General features: G+C 39.0%; 1 non-coding gene across 1 annotated transcript; it reads right to left on the minus strand.

Annotated features, from left to right (window-relative positions):
- Positions 1 to 1,364: 1,364 nt before the first annotated feature.
- LOC112700191 (small nucleolar RNA R71) lies at positions 1,365 to 1,468 on the minus strand. Its single transcript, XR_003153106.1, has one exon. It is a non-coding gene; the product is annotated as a small nucleolar RNA R71 (small nucleolar RNA).
- Positions 1,469 to 16,542: the final 15,074 nt, after the last annotated feature.

Consider the following 16,542-nt stretch of genomic DNA (forward strand, 5'->3'; position numbering starts at 1 on the left):
TAAAAATCTTATCTTTTCAAAACTTTTTCAAAAATTTATTCTTTTCCTTTTTCTTATTAATTTTCGAAAATTCTTTAAAATATTTTTCAAAAATCTTTTTCTTATCTTTATATCAAATTTTCGAAATTATGCTAACAATTAATGTGATTGATTCAAAAATTTGAAGTTTGTTACTTTCTTGTTAAGAAAAGTTCAATCTTTAAATTCTAGAATCTTATCTTTTAGTTTCTTGTTAGTTAAGTAATTAATTTTAATTTTAAAAATTAAATCTATCTTATCTTATCTTTTTATCATATCTTTTTCAAAATTTTATCTTTTTCAAAAATTTGATTTCAAAATATCTTATTTAACTTCTTATCTTCTTATCTTTTCAAATTTTATTTTTATATCTTTTTCAACTAACTATTTGACTTTTTGCTTGTTTCTTATCTTTTTCAAAACCACTTGACTACTTTTCCCTTTCTAAGTTTTCGAAAATACCTCCCTCTTTTTCAAAAATTCTTTTTAATTAATTAATTGTTTTAAATTTTAATTTTAATTCTATCTTATCTTTAATTTTCGAAAATCACTAACTACTTTTTCAAAACTATTTTCGAAATTCTCTACCTCTTCTCTTCTTCTATTTATTTATTTATTTACTAACACTTCTCTTCACCTCTTCTCATCTCAAATCACTGCCCCTATCCTTACCCTTGTGATTGGGATCCATCCACCAAGTTTTTTAGCCATCTTTACTTTTACCCTTTTTTTCTTCTACTAATAATAAGGATCCTCCTTGTCCATATATAGAGGAATCCTCTTCCTTTTCTTTTTCTCTTCTCTTTCATATGAGCAGGAATAAAGAAAAAGGCACTCTTGTTAAAGCTGATCCTGAACCTGAAAGGACTCTGAAGAGGAAACTAAGAGAAGCTAAATTACAACAATCCAGAGGCAACCTTTCTGAAATTTTCGAACAAGAGAAGGAGATGGTAGCCGAACCCAACAACAATAATGTAAGGAGGATGCTTGGTGATTTCACTAAACCAACGTCCAAATTTGATGGAAAAAGCATCTCTATTCCTGCCATTGGAGCAAACAATTTTGAGCTGAAACCTCAATTAGTTGCTTTAATGCAACAGAACTGCAAGTTTCATGGACTTCCATCTGAAGATCCTTATCAGTTTTTAACTGAGTTCTTGCAGATTTGTGAGACTGTTAAGATGAATGGGGTAGATCCTGAAGTCTACAGGCTCATGCTTTTCCCTTTTGCTGTAAGAGACAGAGCTAGAACATGGTTGGATTGACAACCTAAAGATAGCCTGGACTCCTGGGATAAGCTGGTCACGGCCTTCTTGGACAAATTCTTTCCTCCTCAAAAGTTGAGCAAGCTTAGAGTGGATGTTTAGACCTTCAAGCAAAAAGATGGTGAATCCCTCTATGAAGCTTGAGAAAGATACAAGCAGATGACCAAAAAGTGTCCTTCTGACATGTTTTCAGAATGGGCCATATTAGATATATTCTATTATGGTCTATCTGAGTTTTCCAAGATGTCATTGGACCATTCTGCAGGTGGATTCATTCACCTAAAGAAAATGCCTGAAGAAGCTCAAGAACTTATTGACATGGTTGCAAATAACCAATTCATGTACACTTCTGAGAGGAATTCTGTGAATAGTGGGACGCCTCAGAGGAAGGGAGTTCTTGAAATTGATACTCTGAATGCTATATTGGCTTAGAACAAAGTGTTGACTCAGCAAGTCAACATGATCTCTCAAAGTCTGAATGGATGGCAAAATGCATCCAACAGTACTAAAGAGGCAGCTTCTGAAGAAGCTTATGATCTTGAGAACCCTGCAATGGCAGAGGTTAATTACATGGGTGAACCTTATGGAAACACCTATAATTCATCCAAATTTCTCATGGAAGGATCAACAAAAGCCTCAACAAGGCTTTAATAATGGTGGAAGAAAGAGGCTCAGCAATGGCAAGCCTTTTCCATCATCTTCTTAGCAACAGACAGAGAATTCTGAACAGAACTCCTCTAACTTAGCAAATATAGTCTCTGATCTGTCTAAGGCCACTTTAAGTTTCATGAGTGAAACAAGGTCCTCCATTAGAAATTTGGAGGCACAAGTGGGCCAGCTGAGTAAGAAAGTCATTGAAACTCCTCCCAGTATTCTCCCAAGCAATACAGAAGAGAATCCAAAAGGAGAGTGCAAGGCCATTGATGTAATCAATATGGCCGAATGCACAAGGGAGGAGAAGGACGAAAATCCTAGTGAGAAAGACCTCCTGGGACGTCTCTCAAACAAGAAGGAGTTCCCTATTGAGGACCTAAAAGAATCTGAGGCTCATATAGAGACCATAGAGATTCCACTAAATCTCCTTCTGCCATTCATGAGCTCTGAAGACTATTCTTCCTCAGAAGAGGATGAGGATGTGACTGGAGAGCAAGTTGCTCAATATCTAGGAGCTATCATGAAGCTGAATGCCAAGTTGTTTGGTAATGAGACTTGGGAAGGTGAACCTCCCTTGCTCATTAGTGAACTAGATACATGGATTCAGAAAACTTTACCTCAAAAGAGACAAGATCCTGGTAAATTCTTAATACCCTGTACCATAGGCAGCATGACCTTTAACAAGGCTCTGTGTGACCTGGGGTTAGGCATAAATCTTATGCCACTCTCTGTAATGGAGAAACTAGGGATCATTGAGGTACAACCTGCCTTATTCTCATTACAATTGGCAGACAAGTCAGTAAGACAAACTTATGGATTAGTAGAGGACGTGTTAGTAAAGGTTGAAGGCCTTTACATCCTTGCTGATTTCATAATCTTAGACACTAGGAAGGAAGAAGATGAATGCACCATCCTTGGAAGACCCTTCCTAGCCACAGCAGAAGCTGTGATTGATGTTAACAGAGGAGAATTAGTCCTTTAATTGAATGGGGACTACCTTGTGTTTAAAGCTCAAGGACCTTCCTCTGCACCCATGGAGAGGAAGCATGAAAAACTTCTCTCAGTACAGAGTCAAAAAGAGCCCCCACAGTCAAACTCTAAGTTTGGTGTTGGGAGGCCAAAACCAAACTCTAAGTTTGGTGTTGAGAAGCCCCCACATTCAAACTCTAAGTTTGGTGTTGGGAGGCCCTCATCATGCTCTGAATATCTGTGAGGCTCCATGAGAGCCCACTGTCAAGCTAGTGACATTAAAAGAGCGCTTGTTGGGAGGAAACCCAATTTTTATTTATCTAATTTTAATTTTATTTTATTGTTATTTTGTGTTTCAGTAGGTTCATGATCATGTGGAGTCACGAAAAAAATATTAAAATTAAAAACAGAATCAAAAATAGCAGAAGAAAAATCACACCCTGGAGGAAGAACTTACTGGCGTTTAAACGCCAGTAAGGTGCATCTGGCTGGCGTTCAACGCCAGAACAGAGCATGGATCTGGCGCTGAACGCCAGAAACAAGCAACATCCTGGCGTTTGGACGCCAGGAATGTGCCCTGAGGAAAACTGGCGCTGAACGACAGTAACAAGCATGGAACTGGTGTTCAACGCCAGAAACATGCTATACTTGGGCGTTGAACGCCCAGAACGTACACCACTTCGACGTTTAAATGCCAGAATAGTATGCTAAGGCATTTTACATGCCTAATTGGTGCAAGGATGTAAATCCTTGACACCTCAGGATCTGTGGACCCCACAGGATCATCTCAGGATCTGTGGACCCCACAGGATTCCATATAACATATTCCCACCTTACCTCCTAATAATCCTATTACACACTTTTCCAAAAACCCTTCACCAGTCACCTCAATCTCTCTTCCCAATTACCCCCTTCACCACTCACATCCATCCACTCTTCCCCATAAACCCCACCTACCGTCAAAATTCAAAATTTCTTTCCCACCCAAACCCACCCTAAAAGACCGAAACTACTATACCTCCCCTCCCTATATATACCCTTCCATTTTACTTCATTTTCTCACAACACAAACCCCTCTTCTATACCTTGGCCGAAACCTACACTTCCCCTTCTCCTCCATATTTTCTTCTTCTTCTTCTTTTCTTCTTTCTTCTCTTGCTCGAGGGCGAGCAATATTTTAAGTTTGGTGTGGTAAAAGCATAATCTTTTTGTTTTACCATTACCATTAATGGCACCTAAGGTCGGAGAATCCTCTAGAAAAGGGAAAGGAAAGACAAAAGCTTCCACCTCCGAGTCATGGGAGATGGAAAGATTCATCTCCAAAAGCCATCAAGACCACTTCTATGATGTTGTGGCAAAGAAGAAGGTGATCCCCGAGGTCCCTTTCAAGCTCAAGAAAAATGAGTATCCGGAGATCCGACATGAGATTCGAAGAAGAGGTTGGGAAGTTCTAACCAACCCCATTCAACAAGTCAGAATCTTAATAGTTCAAGAGTTCTATGCCAATGCATGGATCACTAGGAACCATGATCAAAGTGTGAACCCGAGTTCAAAGAATTATCTTACAATGGTTCGGGGAAAATACTTAGATTTTAGTCCGAAAAATGTGAGGTTGGCATTCAACTCGCCCATGATGCAAGGAGATGAATGCCCCTACACTAGAAGGGTCAACTTTGATCAAAGGTTGGACCAAGTCCTTATGGACATATGTGTGGAAGGAGCTCAATGGAAAAGAGACTCCAAAGGCAAGCCAGTTCAACTGAGAAGACTGGACCTCAAGCTTGTAGCTAGAGGATGGTTAGAGATCATTCAACGCTCCATCATCCCCACTAGCAACCGATCTAAAGTTACTGTGGATTGGGCCATCATGATTCATAGCATCATGATTGGAGAGGAAGTAGAAGTTCATGAAGTCATCCCTTTTGAACTCTACAAAATAGCCGAAAAGTCCTCCCCCATGGCAAGGCTAGCTTTTCCTCACCTTATTTGCCATCTATGCTACTCAGCTGGAGTTATCATAGAAGGAGACATCCTCATTGAAGAGGATAAGCCCATCACCAAGAAGATGATGGAGCAAACAAGAGAGACCCTCCACGGATCTCAAGAGATGCATGAGGAAGCTCATCATCAAGAAATCCCTGAGATGCCTCAAGGGATGCACTTTCCTCCCAACAACTATTGGGAAAAACTCAACACTTCCCTAGAAGATTTGAGGTATAATGTGGAACAATTAAGGGTGGAACATCAAGAGCACTCCATCATTCTCCATGAAATAAGAGAAAATCAAAGAGCAATGAGGGAGGAGCAACAAAGGCAATGAAGGGACATAGAAGAGCTTAAGGACATTGTTGGTCCTTCAAGAAGAAGATGCCACTAAGATGGATTCATTCCTTGTTCTTATTTTTCTGCTGTTCGGTTTTTATATTATATCTATGTTTTGTGTCTCTACTTCATGATCATTAGTAGTTAGTAACTATGCCTTAAAGTTATGAATAATTCCATTAATCCTTCACCTCTCTTAAATGAAAAATGTTTTAAATCAAAAGAACAAGAAGTACATGAGTTTCGAATTTATCCTTGAATTTAGTTTAATTATATTGATGTGGTGCAATACTTTTTGTTTTCTCAATGAATGCTTGAACAGTGCATATTTTTGATCTTGTTGTTTATGAATGTTAAAATTGTTGGCTCTTGAAAGAATGATGAATAAGAAAAATGTTATTGATGATTTGAAAAATCATAAAATTGATTCTTGAAGCAAGAAAAAGCAGTGAAAAAGAAGAAGCTTGCGGAAAAAAAATAGAAAGAAAAAGAAAAAGCAAGCAGAAAAATCCAATAGCCCTTAAAACTAAAAGGCAAGGGTAAAAAGGATCCAAGGCTGTGAGCATCAATGGATAGGAGGGCCCAAGGAAATAAAATCCAGGCCTAAGCGGCTAAATCAAGCTATCCCTAACCATGTGCTTGTGTCATGAAGGTCCAAGTGAAAAGCTTGAGACTAAGTGGTTAAAGTCGTGATCCAAAGCAAAAAGAGTGTGCTTAAGAGTTCTGGACACCTCTAACTGGGGACTCTAGCAAAGCTGACTCACAATCTGAAAAAGTTCACCCAGTTATGTGTCTGTGGCATTTATGTATCCGGTGGTAATACTGGAAAACAAAGTGCTTAGGGCCACGGCCAAGACTCATAAAAGTAGCTGTGTTTAAGAATCAACATACTTAACTAGGAAAATCAATTAACACTATCTGAACTCTGAGTTCCTAGAGATGCCAATCATTCTAAACTTCAAGGGATGAAGTGAGATGCCAAAACTGTTCAGAAGCAAAAAGCTACAAGTCCCGCTCATGTAATTAGAAATAATATTCATTGATATTTTGAGATTTATAGTATATTCTCTTCTTTTTATCCTAATTGATTTTCAGTTGCTTGGGGACAAGCAACAATTTAAGTTTGGTGTTGTGATAAGCGGATAATTTATACGCTTTTTGGCATTGTTTTTAGGTAGTTTTTAATAGGTTCAAGCTACTTTTAGGGATGTTTTCATTAGTTTTTATGCTAAATTCACATTTCTGGACTTTACTATGAGTTTGTGTATTTTTCTGTGATTTCAAATAATTTCTGGCTGAAATTGAGGGACCTGAGCAAAACTCTGATAAGGAGGCTGACTAAGGACTGCTGATGCTGTTGGAATCTGACCTCCCTGCACTCGCAATGGATTTTCTAGAGATACAGAATTCCAAATGGCGCGCTCTCAACGGCGTTGGAAAGTAGATATCCAGAGCTTTCCAGCAATATATAATAGTTCATACTTTATTCGGGAATTGATGACGTAAACTGGCGCTCAACGCCAGTTCCATGTTGCTGTCTGGAGTCAAACGCCAGAAACACGTCACGACCCAGAGTTGAACGCCCAAAACACGTTACAACTTGGCGTTCAACTCCAAGAGAAGCCTCAGCTTGTGGATAGATCAAGCTCAGCCCAAACATACACCAAGTGAGCCCCGGAAGTGGATTTATGCATCAATTACTTACTCCTGTAAACCCTAGTAGCTAGTCTAGTATAAATAGGACAGTTTACTATTGTATTAGACATCTTGGTTCATATCTGATTTTTACACATTGGTTTTCGTTTTGGGGGCTGGCCATTCGGCCATGCCTGAACCTTGATCACTTATGTATTTTCAACGGTGGAGTTTCTACACACCATAGATTAAGGGTGTGGAGCTCTGCTGTACCTCAAGTTTTAATGTAATTACTACTCTTTTCCCTTAAATTTCATCTATTCCTGTTCTAAGATATTCGTTGCTCTTCAACTTGATGAATATAATGATCCGTGACACTCATCATCATTCTCACCTATGAACGCGTGTGATTGACAACCACTTCTGTTCTACCTTAGGCCGGGCGCATATCTCTTGGATTCCTTAATCAGAATCTTCGTGGTATAAGCTAGAATTGATGGCGGCATTCATGGAAATTTAGAAAGTCTAACCTTGTCTGTGGTATTCCGAGTAGGATTCCGGGATTGAATGACTGTGATGAGCTTCAAACTTCTGAAGGCTGGGCGTTAGTGACAGACGCAAAAGAATCAAGGAATTCTATTCCAACCTGATTGAGAACCGACAGATGATTAGCCGTGCTGTGACAGAGCATTTGGACCTTTTTCACTGAGAGGATGGGATGTAGCCATTGACAACGGTGATGCCCTACATACAGCTTGCCATAGAAAGGAGTAAGAAGGATTGAAAGGAAGAAGTAGCAAAGCAAAGATTCAGAAGGAGCACAGCATCTCCATACGCCTATCTGAAATTCCCACCATGGATTTACAAGATGACCATAGCTTGCTTCATACCAACAATCTCTGTGGGATCGACCCTTACTCACGTAAGGTTTATTACTTGGACGACCCAGTACACTTGCTGGTTAGTTGAACGGAGTTGTGACCACACATACCAAAGAGCTATTATCTCGAAATAAATTCCATACAATAATAAAGAGTACGAATCACAATGTCGTCCACCACTAATCAACAGCAATTTTCATAAAAATCTCAAAATTGGCTGTAATCACTGTCAAATAGGAGGAAAAATTGAATCACAATTTCTTATAAGAATGGACTCAGAGCAAGGACTTAAAGAGCACAGCGCATCAAGACAGTTCAAAGGTATATCAAAGAACACATGGATCAAGAAGAAGAATTTTAACAGAGAAAGACAGATACAGCAAGGATTTCAAACAAGCATATGCAATTAGGATCAAACAAGAATGCATATGAACAGAGAAATACGGTTGGAAATCCAAACTACTCTCCAAAAGAAAAGAGCAACAAGAACTTCAAGATAGGCTATGAAAGCACAAGTCGACTCGAATAGAATTCAAGACATATAACTGAATAGCCTCGAAAAATAGTTTCTAACGTTCCCAAACCCTGCGATTCGCTTTACCCAAAACTCGTATGTCATCTATGATAACCCATTAGTGCTTTCATATACATAACTCACTAGTATTGAGCCGGCCAAACTTAATATCAGGAATTATGCAACGCAAGCCTAATGGCATTAATCAATAGACCGTCATGTGCATAAAGCTCTAATCCTTATTATCCGAACAAGACCTATTACATGACAAACACCCAGAGTATGCAATTGAAGCATAGTTGGTCCATTCCTCAGGCTCTACAGGAAAGACTGCTCTGATACCATAATGTAACACCCTAATTACCAAAGCTCACGCTTCTGGCTGTGCGACTCTAATAGCTCGGATAGTACGACGACTCTTATACTATTTAATACTAAAATATGAGCCTGTTTAAAACTTTAAACTGCAATACCGATCCAAAATACTTTTATTATGAAACGTACATCCATACATACAATAAAACTTACAAAACTCACAAGGAGTACATACATATGTATATATCATATAGCTTTACAAGCATTAACCAATACAGTTCCTATCCCTCTTACAGAATGTATAAAGATAAAGGCGAGGGAACAATAAAAAATAACTAAAGCAATACAAAACATCACGACAACAACTAGATAAGCTCTTCGTGACTTCTGCGTCCATATCCTGAAAGGGGAAAAATTGTAGGGGGTGAGAACATCATCCTCGAAAGGGTTCTCAGTAGAGGGTTTTTGGGAATTACTGTAATAGGATACGTGAAGGTAAATCGTACCAGTGATTAATAACTGCCTTATACCTCTTTTCAAAAACAACGATTTACAATAAAAAAAGTCTGAAATTCTTTCTGATAGAGGAAATGTTCAATTCTTAAAAACTCAAAAGCTTTTCAAAGGATTCATCTATGCTGAACCAAATTAGTTTTTCGTACTTTTTCAAACCAAAAACATCAACCAGACACGGCCTTCGGCCCACCTTATGATCAATCACGGCTCTAGGCCCAAATAACCCAACATCAACCAACCATCATGGTTCAATAGAGTCTCAGTAGCAAACACAATTAGAAAAGTTCAAGCACAAACAAACAGTTAGAGCAAGTAGAACAATTAGCAGTTAATCACAAAGGCAAACCAAGTACACTATGCACACCTAAACAATGTCACATAGATGCATATGATGCATGCCTGTCCTAGTGGCTGATGATATCATCTGTCGGTTATATAGCCAACCCCACAAGTCCTGGTAGCTAACCATTGGACTGTCCCTCTGTTGTGCATCCCCAACTCGAGTTATTCTCGATCATAAACATGATCATAATCATAATCCATATCCAACACCGTCACTGGTGTATATTCACGGGGGCGAGCTCATTTGGGACTTTCACAGTGCCCGGCCACACTTACGACATAGGGTCAGCAGAGTCTTGAGTCTCCACCTAGAGCACGTGGTGGCTAGCCACTGCTTTCTTCCTGGGAAACTCGTGTCTCAGATAGTGGAAGTGTAAAATCATAATTATCAATATCTCAGTATATATGCAATCATTCTCATCCCTGAATCAACATTCAGCTCAGCCATTTGGCTTAAATTCATAATTCATTTATAATTCATAGTCAGCCATCCGGCTCATAATATATTTCACAATCAGCCATGATTCATTATCATACATAGCCATTCTGGCTCATAACAAAATAGCACTTCCACCATTCAACATCATCAAATTTATAAAATCGTCATTTAAGCCATAAATCACTTTTTGTCAATTCATTTCACTTTGAAATCAAATTTCAACTTTTTTCAGCCTTGGCTTTAAAGTTCTCATTTCTAAAATCATCTCAGGCTCATAAGGCCCTTTTTCTCAAAGTAAGTTCCCCTTTTAAAGACAAAGCCACTCTTGGCATAATCTTTCCAAAACATCCAAAACCATGGCAAGTTAAAGATTTCTTTTGAAATATTCAAAATCATCCATCCAACAACGGAATTTTATAACAAAAGTTCCTCGGCAGAGTCTCAAGTCTTTAGGGGAGAATAACATAACTCAATTCCTCAAATTCACTTAAAATCATTAAAATCTTGGCTTCCTGATTTGAGTAATAAAATAGGATCTAAGCCAAACCGAGTCATGTAATCAATTACTTCTTTCGAAACCATTTCCTTTACTTTAGCAAAACCAGCTTCAATCCCCATGATAAATTCTAAAGCATTTTAAACTGCTCAAAATTGTTTTAGTCTTGCAAAAATTCAGAATTTAAAGAGTATTTAAAACCTTTCCAAAAATATTTTAAAATGAAACTTGTCAATAGACGTTCAGGTTCTTTTAAAGTCACTGAAACTCCTCTAATTGAAACCCTCAAGTCAAATTCAAAGGCATAGCCCCTGCCACTTTTAAAATAGCTTTAAAACATAAGTTTCATCTAAATAACTTTCTCCCAAAAGAGATACAATGCTTTTCTTAAGAAACAAGACTAAATCATAATTTCCTCTTTAATATTTATTCCAAAAGCATGAATCATCCCTTTCTTGATAATTCAAATAAAAGAGTAGAAGTATTTAACTCATAATTTTTCAGAACAACATTCAATAAAGTCTCGGATTCTACCAGAATTTCGGCAGCACCTCCCCTAAAACTTGGACTTTGCCACCCGGTTCGGGTCCCAACAAAACCGTTCCACAATCCCTTTTCAACGGTCCAGATCCAAAATCAGTTCAAAGCAAGCTAAATACAATAGTCATCTCATTTTCATATCTCAAGGAAACCGTTTCAAAAATCAAATCATTATCAGCCGATTAAACTCATTTCCAAAACTTTAAATAAATGGTTCAGCAACAATTCATTTATCAAAACCAAATCAACTAAAGCAAACCAGGCTGAATTCAAAAGAGTATTCCATTTTTCACATTATCAAGAAAATCAACTCAAATCAAATCAATCCCCAACAGATTAAACTCAATCTTAAATCTTTAAAAGAATCAACCTCAAAGACATTTCGTTTCACAATGCCGCACAACAATCCAGTCAAACAAACATTCATAATCACTCAAGACAACCAGATAACATATAAGGCTGATACAATCACCAACTATACATTGTCTCACATCAGTATCCATATATAATAATTCCAATATATAAAAAACATAGTTTTCGGAAAGCGCCCCTACCTAAATACGCAAAACCATAACCCAAAATGCGTCACAGGAACCTTCTCTCTTAACCCGAGATCACCGACAACCGCAACCTCAGCTCCAAGCCACATTTACAGTAACCACAGCAACTCTAATCGTGACATACAACAACCGAAACTCAATCTTATAGCAAAATGCTGCAAAACCTCAGCGTATAATAACAGAACAGTAACTAAAGGGCTTCAAATCAAAAACGCTGACCGAAACGAAGAAGGAACGGCTGAACCGAAACAGCAGCGGTCTCCAAACCGATTCGGCAACAGCGGTGATCTAAACAACATGTAGTGATAATGAGGTTCCCAAAAACTTAATGGAAAGGAGAACCAACTTAAAACCCTTACCGACAGAATTTTCTGGAGGCGACAGTGACATTTTTTAGTGGCCAAGCACGGCGGCACGGTTCCCTCCTCTGACAGTGACACCCTTCTCACATGTTTGGTCCTCCTTCTCTGACTCTCCCTTTCTCCAGCGATGGTGGTGGTTCTCCGGCGACGACACCAGCCACAACAGGGACGACAGCGGTGAAACCCCAACAGCGACAAACTTCACGGTGGCAGAGCAAGTACGACTGGCGACGGCGCGGCTGGAGGTCACAGCGCGTATGGCGGCGACATGGACTGGAGGTGACGGTGCCGCTGGCGACGCAAAAAAGGCTCCGACGCGGTGGTTGGACCTCAGCCCGGCCTCAGATTCGCTCTCTCTCCTTCGCGCATCTCTCCTTCCCGCGCGGTCTCTCCTTCCCACGCGGTCTCCTCGGCGCTGGTGCCGACGGCGACGCGACACGACGGCAACGACGAGTCCCTCTTTGCACGATGCTGACGCCACGCCTCTCTTTCTTCGAGTCGGGTCTGACAGCGCACTCCAAGGCGGCGGCAGGGAACTCGACGTGTTCGGCCTCCACGGCGACAACGTTGAGGAACCGTGATGACGGGCCGGAGGACGGCTGGACAACGGTGCGGGTGAAGCTCTCTCTCTTCCCCTCAGCTCTCTCAGAAGGCCTCCTCCCCTGTTTTGTGTATGCGCCTGCATTTTGGGAGACAGGGGTTTTGTGGTTGCTGCTGCTACTATGGTATGGTGTGTGTGTTGTGTGTGCAGCTAGGGTTTGCCTTTGGGGAAGGGAATATGTGGATTCAATTAGGGTTAGGGTTAGTTTAGTAATTTCAAATAAAAATAGGAACAATATGGTAATTGAAACCCAAGTTAAATCCAACACTAATCATATATAGAAAAATACTACTTGCTCATCAATTTTACAATTTATTTTCAATAAAATGTTCAAATCTAAAAATTAGAAATAATATAATTAATTTCTCTATTTTTCAAAATAGTAGTATCAGTATTTTAAAATGTTAATTATTTAGCCCAAATCATATAAAATTCTTATTATTTCATAATTACCAACTTTATAATTTAAATATTGAAAATAATCCAATAATTATGAATTAAGTAAAATCTTCACTTTAATTATCAAAACTTGATTTAATCATTCTCAATGAAATAATTTCTGAAAGTAAAATCTCTAATAATAAATGTATTCAAAATCAGCTCATAATAAGATCCTTCAAAAGTTCTGGGTCTTACATTAAGGTCCCGTATCAGTTGGAGAGGGGAATGTAGCATGTCTTATAAGGGTGTGGATACCTCTCCCTAGCATGACGCATTTTGACGAGTGAGTGTGGGGGACTTCAGCTATCATCCCTATCGTCAAAGTCAAAACCGTGAGGCCTTGTGTGCCAAAGTGAACAATATCGTGCTAGCGGATGGTCTGGGCTGTTACAGATGGTATCAGAGCCGGAGTCCTGATCAATGTGCCAGCAAAGGGTGCTGGGCTAAGGTCCGACATCAGTTGGGGAGGGGAACGAAGCATGCCTTATAAGGGTGTGGATACCTCTCCCTAGCATGATGTATCTTGATGAGTGAGTATGGGGGCTTCGGCTATCATCCCTATCGTCAAAGGGAAAACTGTGAGGCCTTATATGCCAAAGCAGACAATATCGTGCTAGCGGGTGGTCTGGGCTGTTACATACACATAATGAAGGATGTTGGTCTTTGAACAATTTCCAAAGTTATTTTGAATCACTCACATCCTTGTTGTCCAGACCAGGCTGAGATTCTCAAACAACATAGGGAGCTTATCATGTTCGTGTGTCGCACCATTGAAACTCACAAGGAAGCTGGAATCAGACCGAGCTAAACCTACTAATCATTTGTGGCAGCAGATGGCAGCCACCATGAACTAGGTTTTATAGAAAAAGATGTACGGAATTACATCACAAGGGAAGTATGGAATATTTCAGAAAAAGGTGATGCTAAAGAATTTGGGAAGTACTTAGTAAGAATGAAAGAAAAGAACCAAAATTTCTTCTTTGAGCCCAACCTTGAAGGCGATCACTGCATTAAATATGCATTCTAGGCTGATGCAAGAAGCAGGACTGCATTCGATTATTACAGAGATGTGGTTTCATTTGATACCACATATAACACAAACAGGTATTCGATTCCCTCAAAGATACTTTTGATGTTCAGTGGCTGTACATATTTCGGTTCACCATAGTGTGCTCGTTATTTATGCAGGTACAATTTGGTTTTAGGTTCTTTTGTTGGTGTGAATCACCAAGGGAAATCGACACTTCTTAGATGCGCGCTAATGAAAAATGAGGATATTCAATCATTCAAATGGCTATTTGAGTGTTGGCTACGTTGCATGAGAGGAAAGGCACCAAAAGGTATTCTTACCGATCAATGCGCATCGATTTAAAGGGCAATTGAGCTATGCATGCCAACAACAATTCACCGCTGGTGTATCTGGCACATCATGAAGAAGATCCCAAGCAAACTAAATGGCTACAAGGGACACATTGATATTGAACAAGAGACGAGCCATGTTGTTTGGAACTCGTACACAAAAGACAATTTTGACAGAAACTGGAATGATTTCCTCACAAAGTATGGTCTCAGAGGCAACAAGTGGCTTTCAGGTAATTAAGATTTCAATTCGAATAATTTTTATGCTTATATATTTTTTCCCAAAAGCATGCACTGTTTTCGGTTCACCACAACTTATAAATTCGGTTCGATTTGCAGAGCTGTACGAGGATCGGCATATATGGACTCCGGTTTACTTGGATCACCACTTTTGGGACGAGATGAGAAGCACACAAAGGAGCGAGATCATGCATTCATTTTTCAACAAGTTCATCACACAGAATAGCTCCTTGAGATAATTTGTGAAGCAATACGACAATTGCCTCGCAAGCAGAGAACAAGCAGAGAGAGAATTCGATGCTGCAGATTTTCACACTGTGATACCGTGCACAACAAAATCAGTAATAGAGGCACAGTTTCGGCGTGTATGTACCCATGAGAAGTTCGGGGAAGTTTAAGCTCAATTTAGAGGTAAAGTGAATTGTATCACAAGATCAATGAATTCCACCCTAGGTTTCACAACATATGAAGTCATAGAGCATGTTTCCAACTCCACATTCAACAAGTTTATCATGACCTATGACGCAGTATCATGAGATATAAAGTGCCATTGCGTGCTGTTTGAGTCTAGGGGTATATTGTGCTGCCATTCCTTAAGCGTTCTAAGCTTTGAGCGAGTGGATAGTATGGCACCTAAATACATATTGGAACGCTGGAGCAAGAACATAAAGAGGAGGCATACACACATCAAGAGCAGCCAAGATGAACCTGTACTGGTGCCAAGAAGTAAGAGATTTGACGAATTGGTGTTTCGGTCACACAATATATGTGAATTTGCATCCGAGTCTGAAGAGTTGACCAGAATTTTGCACCGAGCATTTGACAAGGTCATGGCGGAGATGGAAGAATATCAAGAGAGAAGGAAAGGAAGAAGTTTGTTAACCCACGAAGAAGCGACATTAAACAATATGAATGATCTTCAAAGCCCACCACGTATCAAAACAAGAGGTCGGCCCAAGAATAGACTTGGATCAAATCTGGAAAAAAAGATCTCAAATGCCATAAAGAAAAAGAAAAAGACAGCTCCAAGCGAGGTAAAATTGACTTGCTTTTGATTAGTTAAAAATCAATTGTTCATTTTCCTAATATACAATTAATTATGTCTTTTGTAGTTGAACCTTTTAGACTCCGGATCATCGATTCAGTCAAGCTCCACTCTTTACAATACACTAGATATGAATTATCCAAGACAAGATTTTACAAGTTTTAGTTTTTATTAATGTAAATTTTTGTTCACCCATTAGCAAATTTCGGTTCACCATGGTTATAGCAGGTTTAATTTTTGAATGTTGATAGTCTTTAATGAATAGTCACTTTTTTTGTGAAATTCTATATTGATATATGCAGTTTTTCGATTCGTCTAGTGTATTAATTTCTAAGTTGAATAATAAGAATTTGTTTTTTGGTTCATGGTTTAGAGTTCAGAGTTCTGATAGTAGCATTCTTTTAAAATTATATGTATGTTATGTTGCGATATGCACTTTTTTGGTTCACCAGTTGCATTAATTTTGGTTCATTGTGTTTTTAGTTTTAGGGTTTAGGGTTTAGGTTTTAGGGTTTAGGAATTTTAGAGTTTATGGGTTCAGGGTTTAGTGTTCAGGGTTCTGGTTTTAGTGTCTGATGAGCGGATAATTTATACGCTTTTTGGCATTGTTTTTATATAGTTTTTAGTAAGTTAAGCTACTTTTAGGGATGTTTTCATTAGTTTTTATGTTAAATTCACATTTCTGGACTTTACTATGAGTTTGTGTGTTTTTCTATGATTTCAGGTAAATTCTGACTGAAATTGAGAGATTTGAGCAAAACTCTGAAGAAGGCGGACAAAAGGACTGCTGATGCTGTTGGAATCTGACTTCCCTGCACTCGAAATGGATTTTCTGGAGCTACAGAACTCCAATTGGCGCGCTCTCAACGGCGTTGGAAAGTAGACATCCAGGGCTTTCCAGCAATATATAATAGTCCATACTTTATTCGAAGAATGACGACGTAACTTGGCGTTGAACGCCAAGTACACGCTGCTGTCTGGAGTTAAACGCCAGAAAAACGTCATTATCCGGAGTTGAACGCCCAAAA

The sequence above is a fragment of the Arachis hypogaea genome, chromosome 6 (genome assembly GCF_003086295.3).
Source record: "Arachis hypogaea cultivar Tifrunner chromosome 6, arahy.Tifrunner.gnm2.J5K5, whole genome shotgun sequence".
Taxonomy (NCBI): Eukaryota; Viridiplantae; Streptophyta; class Magnoliopsida; order Fabales; family Fabaceae; genus Arachis; species Arachis hypogaea.